At 44.3% G+C, this 21907-nt stretch overlaps 1 protein-coding gene across 1 annotated transcript in view; it reads right to left on the reverse strand.

Annotated features, from left to right (window-relative positions):
• Positions 1 to 16273, reverse strand: part of PIK3AP1 (phosphoinositide-3-kinase adaptor protein 1) — a 41372-nt gene extending 25099 nt beyond the window's left edge. The window contains exon 1 of the mRNA XM_009277695.2: positions 15865 to 16273. The gene's annotated coding sequence lies outside the window, so the exon portion shown is untranslated. The remainder of the gene's footprint in view (positions 1 to 15864) is intronic.
• Positions 16274 to 21907: the final 5634 nt, after the last annotated feature.

Genomic DNA, 21907 nt, shown 5'->3' on the forward strand with positions numbered 1-21907 from the left:
GTCAGAAGACTAGCGTGAATTCTTAAAACTCTGTCTCCCACGGCCAAAATTTTCCAAACCCTGGAAAACTGTGGAGCAGTCAAGGATTTAAGACAATGTTCTGGAAGTTATTTGTTATTTACTACTTACTCTAAAACACATCTGTAAAGAGCAGTACAAATTATTTACTAGATAAAATCTCAGATTTGGACTGGCAGTTTTTATATTAGTAAGAAATGTTCTGTTTAAAATGCTCAGTCCTGATGAGAAAGACCTAAGTGACCAACTGCACTGTCTAACCTGTGGCATCCATACAGTGAAGCTGCCAACAGTCCAGGTTCTACGCAGAATCCCCCAAACTCTGGGTACATCAAGTTTCCACAAATCAAGAGAGCTAAAGTTATTAAAGCAGGCTTCTATTAGGAGTTCACGTCCTGCTAGTTTCAAACAGTGAAGCTAGAAGTCAGTCAGGAATTTAAATCTAGACTTCTTCATTATCATTATTATTATTACCAAAGACTTAAACTTAGGATATTTGAAATTCTTTGTCATGCACATTTTTTAATATATATTTTCTATACATTTAAATGGGATTTTATGAATTATATGAATGCAACTTTGCTTTCAGGAGACAGGTTTTAAGCCACAAAATTTTAGCGACTCATTCATCTGAAATTTTTGTCACAAATAGTGGTGCACATACACTTAACTTTAAGTATGTGAATCACTCCACATGGCAAGTAAGCCTACTCACATGAGTACAAGTAGATTGCTGCTTTAATGTTTGCTGTAGAAAGAGTAGAGCCAAAAATCTGCAGCTCTGTAAAGTTCAAGTAAGGCATCACCACCAACATCAACATTTCTTAAACAAACCTAGAACAGTACATGCAATTTAGCAAATAGATTTTCATACTGCACCAACACAAATCAGCAGATTTGACTAAGAAACTACTTTGACACAAGGTTATATACTGAAGGTGGTCTTGGATTTTCAGACAGTGGTACTAAGTATTGCAGAAAATGGACTGAGTTTTTTTAAATTCCTTAACTCAATATTTTAATTGATACTGTCCAAAGTCATCAGCTGCAAGAGCCAGACCCTAGTTTTGGGAACCCTTCTCTTAGGGAAAGGTGGACTGTTCCCACCTGGGAGTGCCAAGCTGCCCAGCTGGACAGGAGAAAATAAAGCACTGGTCCCACATCCTTCCCTCACATGATAGCTATCACATCAGGTGTTTGGCATATGCAGAGCAAGACACCATGTCTTTTGGGGAAGAGGAGAAGAGGCAACTGTTACTAGAATAGTGCCTCTGTAATCTCTGTTGGTCATTTCCAATATGACTAAATCAGAAAGACTAAGCTCACCGCAGATAAGAGAGCCAATGATGACCAAATTACAGCAAGGCATTAATGTTCCTGCAACATATACACAAGCTGACACTTGCCAGCATCCTGATACTAAGGGCATCATCCCCACCCCAATATGGAACCATTAGTGTGGTAATTTGTACCTCACTTGGCCAACATACGGTCCATTTCAGAGGAAAATGAAACCTAAAGCTGTGGATCTCAGCTACAACATCTACAGTAAGCAAGGGTACGAGGGGAGCAAGGAAAGAACAAGCCCCCCAGTCTCTCTGCTTTACTGATGTTATTTGATACCAGAAACAAATTAGCAGATAAAGAGTAACTTGAGCTTTTAAGAAATTCTGGCATTGCCTGATCCTGTCTTGCACTTCTGCATTCTTGTGACAGAGTTGACTGCCCGGAGGTCATATGTAAGAACAGAGCTGTTAGGTAATCCGGGAAGAAGCAAGCAATGTTAATCAGTAATTGGATTAACAGCTGACGGAACAAGCACTCGGAGTTTCGGGTATGAATTATTCATCAGTTTTTTCATTCAGAAAATTCTGAAATTGCAAATCACTTTGTGAAATTGCAAATGACTTGTGAACATGCAAGCATTGGAAGAGGAAACCATCCCAATACATTCGATAAAACCCATGCTCTAAAGGGACGTTAGTTAGATCAGACTTCCCACTCACTAAGATACTTGAGTAATGACAACCCACTTGCATATACAGATTCAGCAATTATATCATTGTAATGATACCCAGGCTAGAGAGGCCTTCACTGCAGAGATCAGACTCATTAGAAAGTTAAGTGAATACCTGAATTGAGCTTCTCCATGAGCAGCTGCTGTAGGTCAATAGCTCGTGGTTATAAACGGCTCTGCCTTGACTGGAGGGCCTTTCTGTTCCCCTTTAAACAAAGGCTACCTCAGGCCACACTTGACAGTCTGTGAAATACTTGTGAGAACAGCAGCAAGGGGAGGAGATGCGGTCCAAGAAACCCAACCACATTTCCCCTTGAAGAACGTGCCCCACTCCAGGAAGCATCAGTAGAGAGCAGCCCCACACTGGCCCCTTCTCGCCTGCCCTGCCGGGCTCCCTGCACAGCTGCCCTGCAGAAACTCACCCCTGGGAAAAGCCCAGGGAAAACGCAGGCATGGCCACGTGCTTCACGAGCCATTTAGCAGCTTTAGAAATTAATATGAAGCAGCCAGTTATTTTGACCTGTTGCTGTTCAGCGCACACAGCTCACTTTGTCATCCATTTCCTCCTGGCTAAGCTGGTGGACTATCAGCATGGAGACGACAGCTGTGGTTTCTCAGAAGTCAGCCCTTACACCACAGGACACGTGAACACTCGGAAGGAGTCAGCAGCCTGTCCAGACCACTCTGTCATCCAGATATTAATGCAAATGGCACGACTGGGCAACAGCTTGTCCCTATAGGTTCTGCATGTGCAGCCTACCCCCTCGCTGGCATCTGTGAACACTTCCCACTCCATCCATCAACCGGCTCACCAGCCGAGACAACTAGCTTTCACAAGGCCTCGGACTTGCACCTCAGTACACCCAGAGCAAGAGGGAAGGCCCTCAAAGAGAGCTCCTGCTGTCACCTGAAGCTTGCAACTGGCCAGCCTCCTTCTCCAAGTGCGAACAGGGACATTAAGTCCCCTAGAGCAACTCCAGCTGCATTTGCGAGAAGCAGGCAGAGTACTGATGAAGTAGTCAGGGAAAGTTATCTTTCATCATGGTAACCTCACAGCCCCTGCTTTACCGAGGAGATACACTCAGCAGTGAAACATCTTGTGATAACCCCTCAAAACTGTGTTATACTGTAGCAACATTTCCCCTTCCAACAGAGTGGAGAGAAGCATGCAGAAAAGCAGCAGGTGAGAAGAAAAAACACAGGAAAATGTAAGACTTTATAAAACTGTCCATACAGAACAAATAAAGTATCAGACACCTCCCCCTTCTCTCCAAACCCTTCACCCCAAGCAGCTCATCTACAAGCATAGCACCTAAAACCAGATTTTCAGTTCTACAAAGAAAGTGGCCACGTTTCATTTGTTCATTGGAAGTTACAATAAACTAGTTCTCAACCTCCATCAAGGAAACAAGCTGTGTTTTACTATGCCAAGTTTTGCTTGAGACAGTGTGCGCACACACACTTGTGCATCTCTTAGAGAAGCTGTATCCTTACGAAGTGTACAACTGAGTTATTAAGAGACCTGTTGACAGGACCCGTGTTTCAGCAAATTGTGAGAAGCCAGAACGTAAGTTGTGTTTACCTTTGTAACCTACTGTGACAATATATATCCTTAATACTCAAAAACATACATTACTCCACAGTTCCTCTATAAAGCACATCTCATCCAAACTTCAAGGAACAGGTTTCCTTTGTTATATTTTAGAACTACAGACATGTAACTGAAAGGAGATAAATGCCTTTGCAGTGGAGTGCAAGAGGCTTTCATGACCTTCAAGAAAATTTAAGCCAAGTGAAGGAATCTGTTCACTCTTCTTGGTTCAGTGTTCCCAAATGCTGTTTCCAAGTTATTTTTTAATTTCACCTTTGAAACAAAAAGGATTTGGAGAAAGCTGAGTCACCGAGAGTTGTTTACAATGCCAAGGGCAACTCCATGTCGCTCCTGTAAATACTGGAAGGTAGGGATGAGAAAGTGTCCAATAAATACCATACTTGGGTTGCAGGAACAGGAAACTCGGCACATAGTTCTGAGAACAGTGAGGTTAAGAAAGGAAAGTCTGAAAAGCCGCAAGAGTGGACAGGACACAGAAGAGAAAGCAGGAAGAAAAAATATGAAAAAATACCAGACACTAGAAAAGCGTGATAAAATAAAAACAATCAAGCAGATGGGGAATTGGCAGAGAACAGGAAGGTAACCCACAGGATCAAAGGCACCTTCTGTGGGAATATTCCGGTTTAGGGACAAATGTCACCAGTAACTTCCAGTTGGCTACTTGGGCTGGGCTCAGTTTTTAATTATTCCTGGTACTCATTATTAAATGTCAGATGAAAAATGGGACCTAGGAGGCAAAGTCAGCTGCGAAGCGACTGTGATCAGACTGATGCATATAACCATCGCACCTCACATGACATTTCCTGATGTGCAAAAGCACAGGTAGGAATCCCAGATGGGAAGTCCTTCCCGCATTAGCAACGGATGGAAATGGGGACTGGATTAACACGTCTCTGGAATTCTTGTCATGGATACACTGCCACACAGGTAACAGCTGGGAAACTGCCTACCACACATCATCTGCCCCAGCAATGCTCCTTAGCCTCCTCTGCCTTTACTACAGATGACTACTGGATGGGCTCTTACAGTTCAGTTTGGAATCACTGGTCTGCAGCCCCCTCTTCCTCAGTAGCTCAAGAAGGTACACTCTTGGTCTGTAATGCTGCAGGTCGCATGAAGACACCATCCACAAAGATCTATGCATAGGGAAGTTTCACAGAAGCTCAGCAATTTCCCCAGGACGACAAGATAACATTCTAATCCTATCACAGATTAAAGAGGAAATTGCAATTTGTGACCTCCTGCAAAACTCTTTCAAACTTACAGCTCTCATTCATTCACTAGCAGCCCTGAGCTGAGAGCAGGACCTTTAATGTAAAGAACTGGATGCACCTGAGATAACAGTGACACTTACAGCTGCAACGTGCAAGACCCCAGGGAAAGCATGCAGTCTGAATCCAGCACGGGTTTCCCTCCAACCCTAGTAACAGACAGACATTCCCCAATGAGAATGAGATTGTGCCAAATTCTGCTCTTAGAAACCTCATCAGCTGACCTTGCACAGTCCTGGAGAAGAAATGTCTTCTTCCATTACCTAATAAAGCACATGAGTACCAACACTGCCCCTACAGCACTGTTACTTGTCCAGAAAAGACTTTGTTTCAGCTCAAATGCACACCTCACTCCAGAGAGTTATCCTGGCTTAGTGAGTCTGCTGAGCTGCAAAAAAAAAAAAAAAAAAAGATCTGTGCATTCATCTGGGGGCAGATGTTCACAACAGAACAAGCTATAGCAGCTTAAAATACAACTTCACCCATCACAGCCCTCTTTCCCTTTCCTGTTTCCCCTTCTTGTCTTTATTTTCACCAGAGGCTATGGCCCACGCAGCAGAACCAGCGGAAAAGAGCACGTGTTTGGCTGCGTCAGCAAGACACAGGACCAGGATCTCTGCTTCAGCAGCTGACAACGGGGGTGTAAGCTAAGCTGCCAGTCCCTGAACTTCAGGATGAGGAGGAGCATTTATACATTTCACGCATACCTACTGCAAAGACAGTAGCTGCCAGCTTAGGGGTGAAATGCAGAGTGCCCCTTATAACACAGAGATAACATAGTTTATCTGACCATGTCTAGAGCGTGGTGCAAATGCAAAGCGTATTTAGCTTGTTGTTTGCTTGAACCTTAGTAAAAGAACACATACCACACTATGCCTGCCTCAAGCTAAAAGCATGCCTGGCTATTATGTTTCAGAAACTGCAAGCCAACTCATTATAACTCTTTGAGCTCTCAGTTAGCCTGAGCGTCTCACAGGCCTAGTGGTCAATTTGTGACAGGATTAAGTGTATAAACCTAAAGAACTAGCTGGGGTGCATGGGAACAGGACACAGACAGGAAAGAGCTTCTGAGGAAGATGCAGGGTTCTGGCCACCCAGACAACAGACACTGTGTACATGACCAAAATCTCAAGAAAGAGGAGCTGGAATAGTTCACTTCAACCACCTGTGCCAGGAGGAGACAACACATACTAAAAAAGCATATGCATGACTGACGATTTTTGAGGGTGCCAAGAGTCACATTACATCTGTCACTGATTCAAGTCTTCCTGAGCAACCACACGCAAGAAACATGGAACATCCAACTTGCTGATTAATTATCTCTCCTCTTGCAGCATCTCCTTGCTTCAATTTAAGCGCAGTGCATAACACTTGCATGACAGAAAAGACTGTCCACATAATAGCACACAAAGCTGGAATTCCACCTAGGAGAGCTGGGTAGCTGCTTTGGAAACATCCCACCAGGAGATCACTGTTGGACTGAAGGTGTGGTTCTACAAGTGGCTTCAGTAGATCTAAGGCCACATTACTACTGAAAAGGCAGTCCTGCCTTCCCTCCCCTTCAAATAGTCTCTCTTAGAACACCACCCTTGCAGCCCAGTGCCACACCAGATCATCCAGCCAGATGAAAGGCAGAGAATGAGGCAGACCACTCTTTTGCAGCAGTCCTTGCTAAGGTCAGCCTATGCCACTGACGAAACTTCCCCCTGGGAAACTCAAGATCCACTGTTATTCTCATAGAATCATAGAATCATTGAGGTTGGAAAAGACCTCTAAGATTATCGAGTCCAACCGTCGACCCAACACCACCATGTCCACTAAACCATGTCCCTAAGCGTCTCATCTACTCGTCTTTTAAATACTTCCAGGGATGGGGACTCAACCACTTCCCTGGGCAGCCTGTTCCAACGTTTAACCACTCTTTCAGTAAAGAAATTTTTCCTTACATCCAATCTAAACTTCCCCTGCCGCAACTTGAGGCCATTTCCTCTTGTCCTATCACTTGTTCCTTGGGAGAAGAGACCGACACCCCCCTCGCTACAACCTCCTTTCAGGGAGTTGTAGAGAGCGATGAGGTCTCCCCTCAGCCTCCTTTTCTCCAGGCTAAACAACCCCAGTTCCCTCAGCCGCTCCTCATCAGACTTGTTCTCCAGATCCCTCACCAGCCTCGTTGCCCTTCTCTGGACACGCTCCAGCACCTCAACGTCCTTCTTGTAGTGAGGGGCCCAAAACTGAACACAGTATTCGAGGTGCGGCCTCACCAGTGCCGAGTACAGGGGCACGATCACTTCCCTACTCCTGCTGGCCACACTATTTCTGATACAGGCCAGGATGCCATTGGCCTTCTTGGCCGCCTGGGCACACTGCCGGCTCATGTTCAGCCGGCTGTCGACCAACACCCCCAGGTCCTTCTCTGCTGGGCAGCTTTCCAGCCACTCTTCCCCAAGCCTGTAGCGCTGCATGGGGTTGTTGTGGCCGAAGTGCAGGACCCGGCATTTGGCCTTGTTGAACCTCATACAATTGGCCTGGGCCCATCGATCCAGCCTGTCCAGGTCCCTCTGCAGAGCCTTCCTACCCTCGAGCAGATCAACACTCCCGCCCAACTTGGTGTCGTCTGCAAACTTACTGAGGGTGCACTCAATCCCCTCATCCAGATCATCGATAAAGATATTAAACAAGACCGGCCCCAGTACTGAGCCCTGGGGAACACCGCTCGTGACCGGCCGCCAACTGGATTTGACTCCATTCATTCTCAAGTCACTTTTGAAAAACGCATTGAAAGTTTTTTGTGGTAATAATGAACAGCCATGAAAATCCTACAAAATGCAACCCTAGAAGCAAAACAACTGTCCCAGTGCACAACAAAGGTCTTTGAAACAACCTGAAGTCTGCCCCAGGCATCTCTTCAGACCTGCTCTGTAAAGCATCTTTGGTTTGACCACACACTTCTGCAAAGATTTTGCAGAAATGACTTCAGGTGTTCCAAACTTGGAAGAAGCCATCAGTGACAGTCACTGGGCTCTTATTTTAAGCAGGTGTTTTAAAGCCTTGCAGTTCACATTGGCAGATACTTAGAATTAGGCTTAGTCACTACCTTAAAGCAACCTGTGGGGAGATTATCAGAACTATAAGCTATAGAGAAATATGATTAGTATTTGTGATGTGCATGAAGTCTATTATAGCCCGATGCTTCCTAACCACACCAGTTTCTGTACTTCACTAGTTCCAGGCTATCATTTAATTATCTCTGTCTAGAAAGCTAGTTTGCACCTATGCTAGCACTGCTTGAATCTCATACTATCATGAAAGACGAGCCATGAAGTATTGCTTTTAATGTGCATAAACTGGGACTTCATGAAGCACCTTGATGACAAACAACGCATCCGTCCTGCAGCTGGGAAGACTATTTCAACTGCTCGATCCTGTTTGCCACAGATGGATAAGGACATTCATGCATTTCTCTCAATAGCACTTGGGGGCTTAGTTAAGGTTTCTCTGATTGCTTTAACCAGCTCTCTGAAGTCTGTGCATTTCCAGCATCAGTCATTTATAACCATACTAGCATCTGCAAGGAAGGGCATGCTACCAGTATGTTCTCTCAACCTTAACTCCTGTGCAAGAGCGTCACAGTTTCCTCTCCTTGACAGGCAGTGAGAACCAGCCAGGCTGCAGAGCTCCCATATAATGAAGCGGACTCTCACTGCACCCAGAGGGCTGACTAATACCTCACCTGTTCCTCTTCAAAGAGCAGGGTCAAAGAAGCGTATCTTCTATTTCAACACAATGTAACAGAGAAAAATACAGTTTTAAGAATTCACTTAATTTTGCCCCTTCAAAGAGGGAAAAAAAAGGAGCGAGGGAGGGAGGGAGGACTGCAGTACAGCAGATAATCGTGCTACCTCATGTCTTCAAGGCCACTCCAATAAGCTGCCAGAAACAAATGTTGGATGTAATTCTCTGAGGTAGGACTACTCAGAACATAATCCTCCACAGAGCACTGAGAGCCAGAGTAAACACCAAATGGTCCCCGGCTTCACATTTCCCTGTCCCTTTAGGTCTGTACATCAATCCCTGTCCCTTCCTACCTCCAGCTTGCTTCCTTTACTGTACTTCTGATATCCAAACAGACTCTGAAGATGCAAGCAGAGATCACAAACTTGGCACAGGCATCCACACCCAATCTGCAGTTTCTAGAACCTCCTAAGGGCCAAAATGGATCTTGCAGAGAATGGGAATTGCATGCGTGGGACTGGAAACTTCAGGAACACTGTGAAGACGTGGCACCACAGTATGAAAGCTTGAAGAGATCAGCTGGTAAGAAAAATACAATGCTAGATCTCATCCAGACAAGTAAAGAGACTCCAGCAGGGCTAGAGGAATGTCACAGTAAGTTAGAGCTGCATGAACTGGGGTCTGCTCACAAGCTGGAGCCTCAGAGATACAGTATTAGCTTTCTAGCAATATAACAGGTCTCAAAGCACCATTTTCTGTAAGGCCAAAGATTAAGGAGGTAGTTTCACAGAGGCATTGATTTGACATAGCTTCACGATCCTTCTCTAAGATGACCAGGGATGTCAAATTAACTCGCAGAACTTTTTGGTTGCTTTATTTCCAGGATGTATCCTTTAAGGGGGTAGCACAACTTCCCCATAAAGTATTTGGCCATGTCATGCCTCTTCCTAGCAGGATTACTTTCTGCATCCAATGTTCCTCAATGGCCATGCTTTATGAAATTTAACAAGCAGCACTGGGAAGAGCTGCTACAGCATTCAGGTCTTGTTCTGCCTCCACATGCAACAGCAAACTCCACACACACTGGAAATCACACTACAGCGCTCCCTCTTGTAGGAACATGTTCCCATACAGGACAGAATGGACCTGTGGGGATGGAGGTTGCAGTTCCCAGTTTATAGCACCCCCTTCACTACTGCCTCACCTGCAAGTCTGTTAGGCTGACAGAGTAGTCCTGACTGAAGTGCCACCTGCCAGAAACAGACACAGCACAACAGACACAGTAGCTGCTACTGTCAGAGGAATAGTTACCAATGACACTGTACAGTACAAAGCACCTGCACCTCAATGAGTTGTTGTAGTAGGCACCTGAGATAAGATCACCACTGTCCTAGGCTAAAGTGGGCAGCTCTGTTACTATCTGGTGGCTTTTGTGGTTTCTAGTGAAAAGTTGCCCTTAAAAGTATTCAATGTGTGTTAACATATTTTTAAAGGGGGGGGAAGGAAAGGAAAGAGTGTTCAAATTTATCCACAAAAGCCACAGACTATTCTTCTAGGTTATGGTATTTGCTTTGTCATTCCTCAGAACATCTCAAGTATAAGGGTAACATACCAGATAACGCTGGATTTCACTGTGCTTGTGTCCTGAAATAGTTACACGGTAAAGCAGAAGGTCATAAGTGCATCAAGGCCTAACATGGAGCTTGTCTGAGCAATCAAATGAACAAACTCTGACACCCTTCCTCAGAAAGACTATTGGCCAATGAGCTACTCCATGAAAAACCTGCCTTTCGGCCTTTCGAGATACATAACAAATAGGAATTTATGTATCATCACTGAACAGATCGCTTACCATTAACCTGCAAAGTAACAGGAGAGCAGCTCCTGCCAAACTTAAAAATTCATTGTGAATTTAGGGCTCTAGCCCTAAATGGCAGCGATGAGCAAAAGTTAGCAATCAAATAATTACAGAAGTGTCAGGCTGAAGGGAATCTCCCACATACTACCACTTTTTCCCCCTGCGTTATGCATCTGTCCAACCTGACCTCAAACTCCAAGTAGCCTATTCCAAGGTTACTTTACCTTTACAGCTTGAGTCCAGCACAGGACCACAAAGATGATTAAGGGACCACAGCATCTTTCATACAAGGAGAGGCTGCAAGAGCTGGAACTCTTCAAGCCTGGAGAAAAGAAGACTCGGAGGGGATCTTATCAACATTTACCTGATGGGAGGGAATGAAGAAGAGGGAGCCAGACTCTTTTCCATAGTGCCCACTGACAGGACAAGAGGCAATGGGCACAAGCTAAAACACATGAAATTCCATCTAAACACAAGAAAACACTTTGTTACTCTGAGGGTGGTCAAACACTGGAACAGGTAGCTTAGAGAGGTTGTGAAGTCTCCACCTGCAGAGACATTCAAAACCTGACTGGTCATGGTCTTGGACAACCTGCTTTATCTGACCATGCTTGAGCAGGGAGGTTGGACTAGATGATCTCAAGAGGTCCCTTCCAACCTGAACAATTCTGTGATACGCTCTCAAGTTTCATTCGTGGTTTCACCAGTGCAACGGAAGAAAGCCAGGAAGTTAATTCAATTCCTTAACATGTACAGGAGGGAGAATGATAACAGCTTATGCAGTTTCTATATGCCATTTCCCTCCCAACAAAAGCTCACTGCCTTGGTCTCTGGCATCTCTCAATGAGCCCCTCACTAGGTGGAGTAACATTCCAGCAACTTCCTCATCTACAGGGCTCCAGCAAAATTCTCATCTTCCTTCTAACTGCCCACTGCCTTCCATTTTCACCACATGCTTCCTTACACCCACTTCTGACCCTCCTATTTTGCAAGAAGTTTGCTGCTACTGATCTTTCTTTCTTGTCCATTTCACTGCGTGAGAGCTCTGCTCAGCCAAGGCTGCACTTGTCCTTCAACAGCACGGTTCACAGCTGCTGTTACGTTCCATTACCACCTTAGCAATCTCAGGCAGATGTCGACTTCCCTGGGTTTTTCCCTGCAAGAGTTTGCTTGGGTACAGAAAGTTCAAAGCCACCGATTAATTAGTAAAAGCTTTGGAAACATCAACTTTTAAAGCAGGAAATTTGAAATTTTTCAAGACAACATAGGTAGGGGCTGAAATAAACTGGAGAAGTTGAAATGTGCATAATACAAAACAGATGTCAACTGAGCTCTGAGAACACAGGAGGAAGAGAAGGTCACTGACTCTAACTGTGTGGCACAGACTCCCAGCTGCCCAATGCACGCAGCACAGCATGGTGTGGTACCACAAGCCAGACAAGAGGGCTTAAGGCTGATCACTGCGCCCTGGATGGTGACTATACCCTACCGGACCTGAGCTGGCTTGCACAGCGCGATCCTGAGCATTTCCATGTCCTTAGCACAGTTATTGCATAGCCTGAAAAACTTCCCCACAGATAACAGGAGTGCCGGCAAATGGAAACCTTCATGCCTTCCGTAGTTTGCCAGGATTGAGAAACTGTAGAAGTAAAAATGCCCCATCTACAAGAGAGCAAGAGTCAGTGTCAGCACACAGTTGGTTCTCAACAAGGCTAGGCGAGTGCTTCCTCATTTCTGTATTTGTACTAAATTAATAAAAATTAAAATAGCTTTCAGCGTGTGATGTCTGGGGGTGTCATGTTCCCATGATGCACTAAACAAACCACAGCCTAACAGCTGCGCTACAGGCAACAGCATAGCCTGAGCAGGGCCTGTGTGCAGGCTCTGGAGAGGTATTTGCCCTCACCATGTCCTGTGTCATACGCTCTACTAGCTCAGGATTCAGCTATTAGGAGTCATTTTTGCATCAGGCTTAGTTTTTCAGTGCGTGCTGACACTGCTGTTAGAAGTACTGGTGAATGCGTGTGGAGAGAAATACTTCCCAGGGGAAGACACCCAGACAAATCACTTCAAACATGGTCATTAACTTTCTCTGCTAAGTGCTGTAGGAATTGAGGACTGCCTTACTCAGGAAAAGTTCAGAGTCTGCTGTAGAGAATGGACTTAACTGAGATCTTCTAAGAGCTCCTGACTTTGAAGCCTTCATCTAAAATCCTAACAATGAAGTCCTGGGAGCAGAGCACAGGCTGTGTTTCTCTATGGGAGAGGTCTACTATCACAAACACTCTTACTTTAAGTCACTCGTGCTATGGTTGGCTGCAACCAAACTATAAGGCAGATGCTAATTTTTTATTACCAACCAAGAAGAAAGTTTCACAGTTTCACCCAAAAAGGGAACTATGTACACCTGGGGTTGTCTTCTCTTCAGAGGAAGCATCAGAACATTTGTACTTGAGGCCATTCACAAAACTTGGTCTGTAGAATCACGCGATGGAAGAGGTCACCTAGTCATTTTTTTCCCCACAGAGGTAGGATCTGATACATTCATCCAAATACTTTTGCCATGAAACCAGCCTACCTTAAGTAGGTTCTTCCTTCACAAGAGTCAGTGACAGTGGATGGCTTGCCTTGGCGACTGCTCTGATGTGCACAAAGAAACAGCCTGACATTACCCAACTCTTGCATGCAGCTGACAGCTCACATCAGGTAGGGCTCCCATAACAGCAACAGAAGTCCAGAAATTCTGAATCTTTCTGTACCAAACTATCTGGAAAATGCTACAGCAGACTCCACAGCAAATGAGTTTGGTTTTATCTCATTTTTTCTCTCAGTCAAATATTTTCCAGATATACTGAAGTCAGTTTGAGATCAATGTATGCTTGTTCAATTGAGAAAACAGAAAATAAGCTGGGGGTTTTTTGTTATGTAAAACAACAACAAAAATCCAAAGCACACTCTCCCTTTCAAAACGCTATTTACATAAAGCTAAAGCACAGTTTTTTTCAGCACACGCTAACTTTCAGCAGAGATGACACCTCTGGAGAAGGACTCTACGTCCAGCTGTGAAAAGTCAGACTGTAGTGCCTTACCCCAAAGAAGTTTTGCCATAGATGTATGGCAGCCAGCCCACTAAACAGCCAGGCACACAAGACGTACTTCCCTGGCTGCTCAGACAGACAGCATAGCACTACCCGTAAGACTCACCTCTGCCCCTCCCAGGGTGGGCTCTGAGAAGATCCAGCACCCAGGTCCCTCGAGCACAGCCCCCAGTGTGCCAAGGGGCAGCCAGAGAGAGTTAGCTCACCTGCGGAGACCCACTTGTTGAAGTGGAGGAAGAAAGCCAGGTCAGCTTCATACAATTCATTGACTGCATCCAACATCAAGGAGCATGGAAGCTACTCTTTAGTTGACAAGGCTCTGCATTCAGCACACCACTGCCAACAGATATGCTTACCCAGCATAAAAATCAGATTTTGGGTGCTTCCCTTTGACAAACACAGCTTCTATAGAGAGAAGCAGTTGATCCAGAGTGGTTTCTAGCTGATCCATTCCCATGCCCATCCCCTTCCCTTCTCTTGATTTTTAATGTGCCCAAAACAAGCAAGATGGGTGAAAGCCTCCCACTAGTAGGGATCCACTTGGCTATGTGAAACCTCCCACTACAGCCAGTCCATCTACTGAAGGACAGAGACACTCGCGCTTCCCGCTCCACCCGCAGCACAGGAAGCAGGAGTCTTTCTGCCCCGCGTTGTGCTTTGTGCACTCAGAATGCAGCAAGCCAGAAGAGACTGGCGAGAGCTGGCTCCGGGAGGAGATTTCAGGATCAACATCCCTTTGTACTCTCGCATGCTCTTCAGCTACGCTAGAACTTACTCCTACTCTGGCCTAAAATAACTCTGACGGTCCTCGGACATGTTAAGTAAAACCATTAACACTAGTAATCCAGGGAGATGTTGTTTAAACCTCCCTAACTTTGAATAGCGTATTTAAAAATCAATAAAATATTGGTGCTGTGCTCTAGACCCAAGTTTGGAGGAAAACAGTAACTGAACTTTTACTTTTGCCAGAAAGTGTCGGAAAAGCTAATTTAGTCTCTGGTCAGTTTTATTTTTCGGAGTACAAAGGCTCAGCCACTGTTTTCTGTCCTCTTCCAGGCTGAAAGCAAAGGAGCCAGACTACTTTAGCCCTAGGTTATCCATTGGGAAACCAAGACGTTTTAGGGGTGTTTGAAAGGGAGATGCAAACTTTAGTTTATGCAGGTTTTTAAAAGGTACTAGGAAACACCTGTTGTGACCTGGTTACCTGAGAATGCCATCTTCAGAACAATCCCCAAGTCATCTTTTTTCAGAGGGACTGTTTTGGCCAAGATAATGATTTTCAAAATTTATTTTTAGTGTGATAAATTTGTCATCATGATTATTGCTGCAGTTATCCTGGCATAAAGCACCTTTATGCGCACAACACCAGACAAGCTAGAAGACTGCACTGTCTCATTTATGCCACTAAATACAGATAAATCTTAATCCAAGATGCAACCACAGGACTCCAATCCTGCTAAGGCTGACAAAGAACACTATAACCCTAAGCATGGCAGTGTCATAAAAACATCCTGACCAGCATGACTCCCCAGAGCTCTCCACCTACATTTCAACAGAAACTATGAGAAAGGAGTACCACACACTCCTCTGGAGTTTAGGAAAGTTCAGACTCAATTAAAACTGAGTACGTTGGGCTTCTGTAGTCTCCAGCTGTTCATACTTCTGTGCTAGTAAGTCCTCTGTGCTTGTTATGAGGTGATCACTTTCAGACTGGTTGGATTATTTTTAAGGCCATCTGTGCAATTTTCCAATTAATCTCAGCCATTCCATCACAGGTAACAAGCTGATCTGTTGCCAGTATGGTTATATCTCTGACTTAGGCCCAGTGCTAGAGAATATGTATTAGACAACCTTATTTTGGTTCTGGTATGACAGAAATGTAAGTCTGAATGAAGAAAAAGATAATTTTCCATTGATTGGGGTCAATAAACTGCAGGACACAATATTTACAGGCAGAACTTTAAAGATACTTGGGTTTTATTTTCAATTTGCATTCAAAACCAGGCACCTAAGACAACCTCCAAATTCAGAAGCTCTCTGTGAGTCACTGGTAATCTCTCCTGAATTAGGGACCAATTGACCAGGCACAGAAAAACTGGCTTGCAAAACTTCCTAGTTTACAAGGGTTGTGCAATTTGCTTTAGTTTTCTATTTCAGTAAAACACGTTACCAGTGTTAAAATGAGGATAAACATTATCACGTACGTCCCTCCTCCAATACCTGACCAGGAAAGCGCAACTCCACGGCTGCTACCTTACCTTCTGAAATAGCCTTCTTGACAGCCGCAAGGTAAGCATCAGGCTCATCATCATTTGTGAGTTCTTGCCACTGAGACCAGTCCTTGAAAAAGGTCAAATAGTCATCACAGTCCGTCACACCGCAGAACAGCTTCACTACTTTGTATGGGGGCCATAAAGCTTCCTGAAGGCTCTGCAGGACGCGAGGGAGATAAAAGCTCTGCACCAGCTCAGCAGATAGCAAAAGGATGATGCTCCGACTTCTGCTGAACAGGTCCAGCTCCTGGTGGGAGATGGCAGACTCGCCTTCCAGCTGGTAGCTCAGAATCCGATGCTTTCGAACGTGCCGAGTAAAGAGGAAGAGGTTCTGGAGGTACTGACACCATTCAGTGGCGTCACTTGCATACACAATCAGCACATCATATCCTCCAGGGGTAACTGTACAAGTGCAAGATGATCACAGGGAGGAGGATTAAATTCAAAGCAAGAACTGACCCACAGCTTTGCAGCAAAAAACCCACAGGGCTGTCCCTATAATTCATGTCAGAAGCTCTAAAGCACTTCAAAAGAACAGTAGATATAGCCAAAGTGAGGTGTTCACAGCCACAGAGCAATTCTAAGGGTGGTTGAACTGCTACTTGCATTTACCCCACTCAAATCTAAGTAGTTTCTCATTCTCAAAAACCTTCCTATGAAGAAGGGGATTTCCTGTGTAGTTTCAAGTGAAACAAGCCACATGTGGAGATTTACAGATTTAAAGCACGTCGATAGGAAAAAAACCCACAAAAACCTGACGTCCAAAACAAACTAGCTTGAAAAGGGGAGTTCACCTTTGAGTGTGAAGTGAAATCATTTTAGGCAACTATAGGGTCTCTGCAACACAATTGCAGACCATTATATGCTCAAGTAGAGTATACGCTAAACATAGCACACCTAAAATAAGAAAGGCCTTTATTTAAATGAGGTCCCACAATGCTTACAGGAAGCCACTATGGCTTCGGTGGTGTTAAGACATTTGCTCTCATTGCAGCAGAAAGTAAACTGCCTGCAAAGTATGCGTGCAACTGAAGGGTACACCAGTCCCAGTGCTCGCAGCACAGCAATCCTATCATTCAGGCTTCAGACACTTTGCAAGCCTGTGTTAGAGTCCTTCCCCCAGAACTGTCATACAAAGGTTTCCCAATCATTTTGGCATGACAAACCCTCTCTTCAAAGGGGAAGAACTAATACAATAGTGGTGGCCGTAACACAGTCCAAAATACGCTCACTGAAGTTGACTTACTCCATAATTCCTACCTACACACTCCTGCATTTCTGTGCTCTGGAATGAAAGCACTTTTAAAAGTGTTTCCAGCTGGCTAAGATGATGACATGCAGATTAAACCAATATGACATGATGCAGTGCTCTCCCACCAATCTCAAGCAAACTTTTAAGTCTAAATTTAATTTTCCCATTCACCTGTAAAGAAGTTTACCCAAATTTGAGGATTATGGCTCTGGTCCCATGGTAAATTTCAGTGCTGAGCATTTCAAATCTTATTAGCAAATTGTCGTCTTCTAATTCCAGTTTGACTCTTTAAAAGTGTCAACATTTCCAACCCATCTCCATCCAGAAGCAAGCAAGCAAAGGCAGATTTTTGTAATTAAAGTAGAAGGCAATGCCTAAAATTTGGCATGCCAAAAAGAGCATCTGCTCTGTGAATCTACCAGAATTGAAGATGACAGTTTTGCGGTCACCTTATTAAAATTCAACCCAAATTGAACAGCCTCCAAAGACTCCATTCTGCCACCTGAATTCAGAACCTTCATTAAGAAATGAAGGCTGAAAAGATGTCTAGGCTACGGTACCCCAGCTCTAAACCATACAATTACCAACTTTAAACTGTAGTTGAGCAGCAGTGGTACAGTTCAGAAAAAAGCATGGAGACGTGCTCTGTGCTTAACCAATAGCATTATGGTTACCTGCATAAATGGAAAGTCTCTAGCAGTGAAAGGATGATGTCCTAGCTATGGAGGACATGGACACTGCAGTTCAGCAGTATTCGCTAGGATGGCTGCACGTTTCTGTGTAAATACAGCTCCTGAACCCCAGATGGAGGCTTGTAAGACACAGCATTCTCAATGGAGGGGATCCAGCAAATTCATAAAGCAGACAAACAGACCCAAAGCCTTGGGACCTTTAAGCTAAGAGTGCAGAAATGCTGTGAAAAAAGATGGCTTTCACACCAGTAAGAACACCACTATCACCAAAATATCGCTTCTGGCTGAACACCACCTGACAAAGATGACAGAATCACATGAGCAGAAACAGGAAAACCAAGCAGAATTCAGGAGGTCAGTTGTTTTATTCTAGAAAGGGAGGAGTACCAAAGACTTCTGCTTCCAGTGCCACATGTCGATTTACATGCAGTACAGTGGGAAAGGGCAGCACAACTATCTACTGAGAACAGAGCCCACGCACTGCAGCACAGCCAGCTGAGCATGACCTCATCAGATGGGGAGACAACGCAGCAACTCTCTGAGGTGTGCCCAGGGCTCCTAAAGTCCTACCCCAGTGCTCTCTGGGAGAAGTCCCACCTCCGGACTCTGGGGAAAGCAGCAGTGACCTCCAGGGCATTTTAACATTCTGTAAAATGGAACACCTAATCCTACCATGCATTTTTAAAAAGAGCACAGCTTCCACAACTAAACCTGTTAGCAAACAGCCCCTTCTCCAGTCTTTCAATGAAAGGAAACAGCTGTGCTTGGAGAGGACGCAGGGTGGGGGAGTCATTGACTGTAAACACGCATTGCACTGTAGGGGCACTAAGTATCCGAGAAGCTTCCCTTCTCTAATATGTAGGCAAAAGATGCAAACTTGACAAGACTCTCTGCAAGTTCCCTGCCAGTATTTATATCCCCAGAGACATCACTCAGAGCCGTGTAGCCTCTGCACCCAGTAGGAAGGAACTTCACCTAGTGTTCAGGAAAGGTATTGATTCCCTAGATAGCACTGCTCTGCCAGCACGCCATTCCCCTTAACAGAGCAGTGCCAGCTCTCCTCAGGTCCTCTTACCTCAACTCCTATAGCCTTTTACACTTCTAGGATAAACTGAGGAACAATGATTTTAAAAGGAGAACTGAGAAATAAAATTACTGACTCCACTTTTAAAGCCAAGGAAACTCTCTATGTTTATACACGAAAATACTGGAAGTGAGTCTTGAAGAACTAAATAAGCTTAAGTCAGCAACTGGACTGTTTCAAAGAAAACAAAAATCTAGAAACGGTTTCAACTGCAACATCCTCTTTTAAAAGAAGGATGACACAGGACTCGCTTTCCTGGATCGTGCTATTATTTGTCTAACCAAACACCTCCCTTTGCAGCACCAACTACTGCCCAGTCCTCAGGGAAAAGTGTAATAAATGGAGAATACAGAATGTTTTGGGGAGTTTCTCCCACAACTCTTCACACAGCAGTTACAGAAAAACTCACAGAGCGCACTTCAAAGCACAATGTATACTCTGCCTATTGTACATATATAAGGAAATCCCTAGGTGAACACCAAGCATTTTATTTCTTTAAACCCTGACGCTTTGACAATGCATTCAACAGGCTGGTTTTGGAAAAACAAACACAAGGAAGCCTTCAATTCAAGTAAGAAAGATATGAACGGTATATGCAATAGCAAGTTCAAGAAAGATTTGTGCCAGCCAAGCGTTTCAAAAGTCTTTCGCACTCTGAAGTATAATCTAGTTTAAATTTTAACAATACTTTGTTTCTGCATTCTTAAACTTAGGGTATAAAAGTGACTTTTGCTTCTGTTTACAAAATTTGAGCACTATTAATAATATTGCAGGGCATGTTTAACTATTTATTTCATAGAAAAACATCCAGGTGCAGTTCTGTTCCAGTTTGCAATAACAAAACATAACCTTTGGACTCCTTTCTAGCTGTAACTGCCTCTTCAGTGCTTAGTTGCACACTCCACAGCAATGATAAAAGACTGATGAGATTACAAACCAGTACTGTAGAAATGCCTAAGACCTCTAATTGAGGTAGAAGACCCACAGACTAAATAGCACAGAGACAGAACATGATACAAAGCTTTCCCTAGCTTATAAACTGCACGCAGAATGGAAGGGGATGAAGCAATTCAGTCAAAATCACAGAAGGCCCATGGCAAGAGAATAAAAGTACCCTATAGTGATAGACTATATCATGCCTTCATAGTCCCTCCCTGAGAAGCAAAGAAATCAGGCTTATCTTCAGACCACATTTGGGAGTAGTGAGGTGACAATCTTTTGAGTTCAGAGCAAACATGGGCTAGTAGTTTATGGTTGTATCGTGAGGTTCTGATTACCACTGAAATAGCGAAAGAATACTGCAGGAAGCTGGCATATCAGCTGTGGGTAAGACTACATCTTGCCCACTTAACACTTCCCAAACGTGAATCAGATGTCATCAACTGTTATTACCTATTATTTCATTCTACAAGCCAAAAGGTTTGACCTTTTTCAATTTACAGATCATAAATAGTTTTCCATTGTACTTGTGGGTGCCCATAAAGTAAATTCAGGGCCTCTAATAATACACAGCTTTTCTGTGTCACCTTTCACATTCCTCTCCTAAGTAGACCATGACTTCTCATTGTCCACAGACTAAGCGAAAAACTGACAGACAAATCCTCTACTCCAGCTCAGATGATCATATGCAGTAGCAAGCAAATCTATTTTCCACCTCAAATTCCAACTAAATGAAAAAGCGCTATGTAGCCTGTTATCAGTTTGCTTTGGGATTCATGTGTATGGAGGATACACAAATATGGCAGTAGTCCAAAATACCAATCCTTGATAGAGGGGGATCCACTTCTTATGAAAGACAATTGCCTATGATATAAATGAAACCAAACCCAAGGTGTCTTAATAATCAAATTCTTAAAAGAGAGAGCGCTTCCAAGAGTGTTAGAAGCTGCTGGTGGGCCATTAACAGAAGTCCTTAGCACCTTTCATATTTCAGTGTCTGAAGTGTGTGTATTTAAGTGATGTATGAGGAAATGAATGCATTCTTTCCCTAGCTGGAATGCATAACGAAGTAATAGTGATCACATGCAATAATTATTAACATCCTAGCGAGACTTCTCACTTTGATTGGAATAGAAAACCTTTGCTTTAAATAAAGTGCTACAAACAAGCAAGAGGAAATAGCAGAATCAAAGTAGATAAAAGCTTTGCGAACCAAACTTCAGTGATAGGAACACGAGATTTGCATTACGATATGCGAACCTAAAGTTGTTCTACTTTTAAGAGTCTCTGTGAAATCACCTTCTGTTTATAAGGAGAAAAGTAGTTTTGCCCACAAGTCTCCTGAGGCCTCCATTTAGCTTATTTTTACTTCACAAGGAGATATGCGTCAGTGAAACACTAACGTTACTTCACACCCTGAGAATGACACGTTTTTCCTTTTTTAGATAAAACACATACACTTCCCTGCAGGGAGGGGAACTTGCAAATTGGGCACTAGGCAAGACTTACACAATATAGGCTAAACCCCTCTCCCCCTGGAGTTCGCAGCTCTAGTCTAACCAGTTTTATGTGCACGTCAGCTAAAGCATTTTCATTGATGGCAACCTAGCTCAGTTTGTTTGTGAACTTGTGCCACTGTGGCAAGGGGCATCAAGTCATACCCCAAAAAGGAAGTACACAAATGTAGGGGGATAAAGCGGTATTTAGGAAGAACGGACTTCTCTGCAAAACATCACAGAAAACCACCTAGGTGGTAAAGGCTGAGCAGGGGCAGATTCCTCTACAGAATACCCTCCCTCAGAGCTAGCTGAGCTGCCAACCCGAAGTGCACTCAAGACACAGGAGAGCTCTGCCAACACCTTCCCTGAGCACAAGCCAAGTGAAGCAAGATAAGGTAGAAAGCGCGGCAACCTGGCTGCGAACGAAGGAGCCACCGCTGCTTTGAAGAGCCCCGGGGCTCCCCTAAACTCGGGGAGGGGACCCCTCCTTCCCCTTTCCCCAGCAGCGGAGGAGCGCCACGGGCGAGCAGAGCCGCGCAGCAGCACCGCCCCGCAGGCGGGA

Source organism: Aptenodytes forsteri, unplaced genomic scaffold (assembly GCF_000699145.1).
Source record: "Aptenodytes forsteri isolate BGI_AS27 unplaced genomic scaffold, ASM69914v1 Scaffold15, whole genome shotgun sequence".
NCBI lineage: Eukaryota > Metazoa > Chordata > Aves > Sphenisciformes > Spheniscidae > Aptenodytes > Aptenodytes forsteri.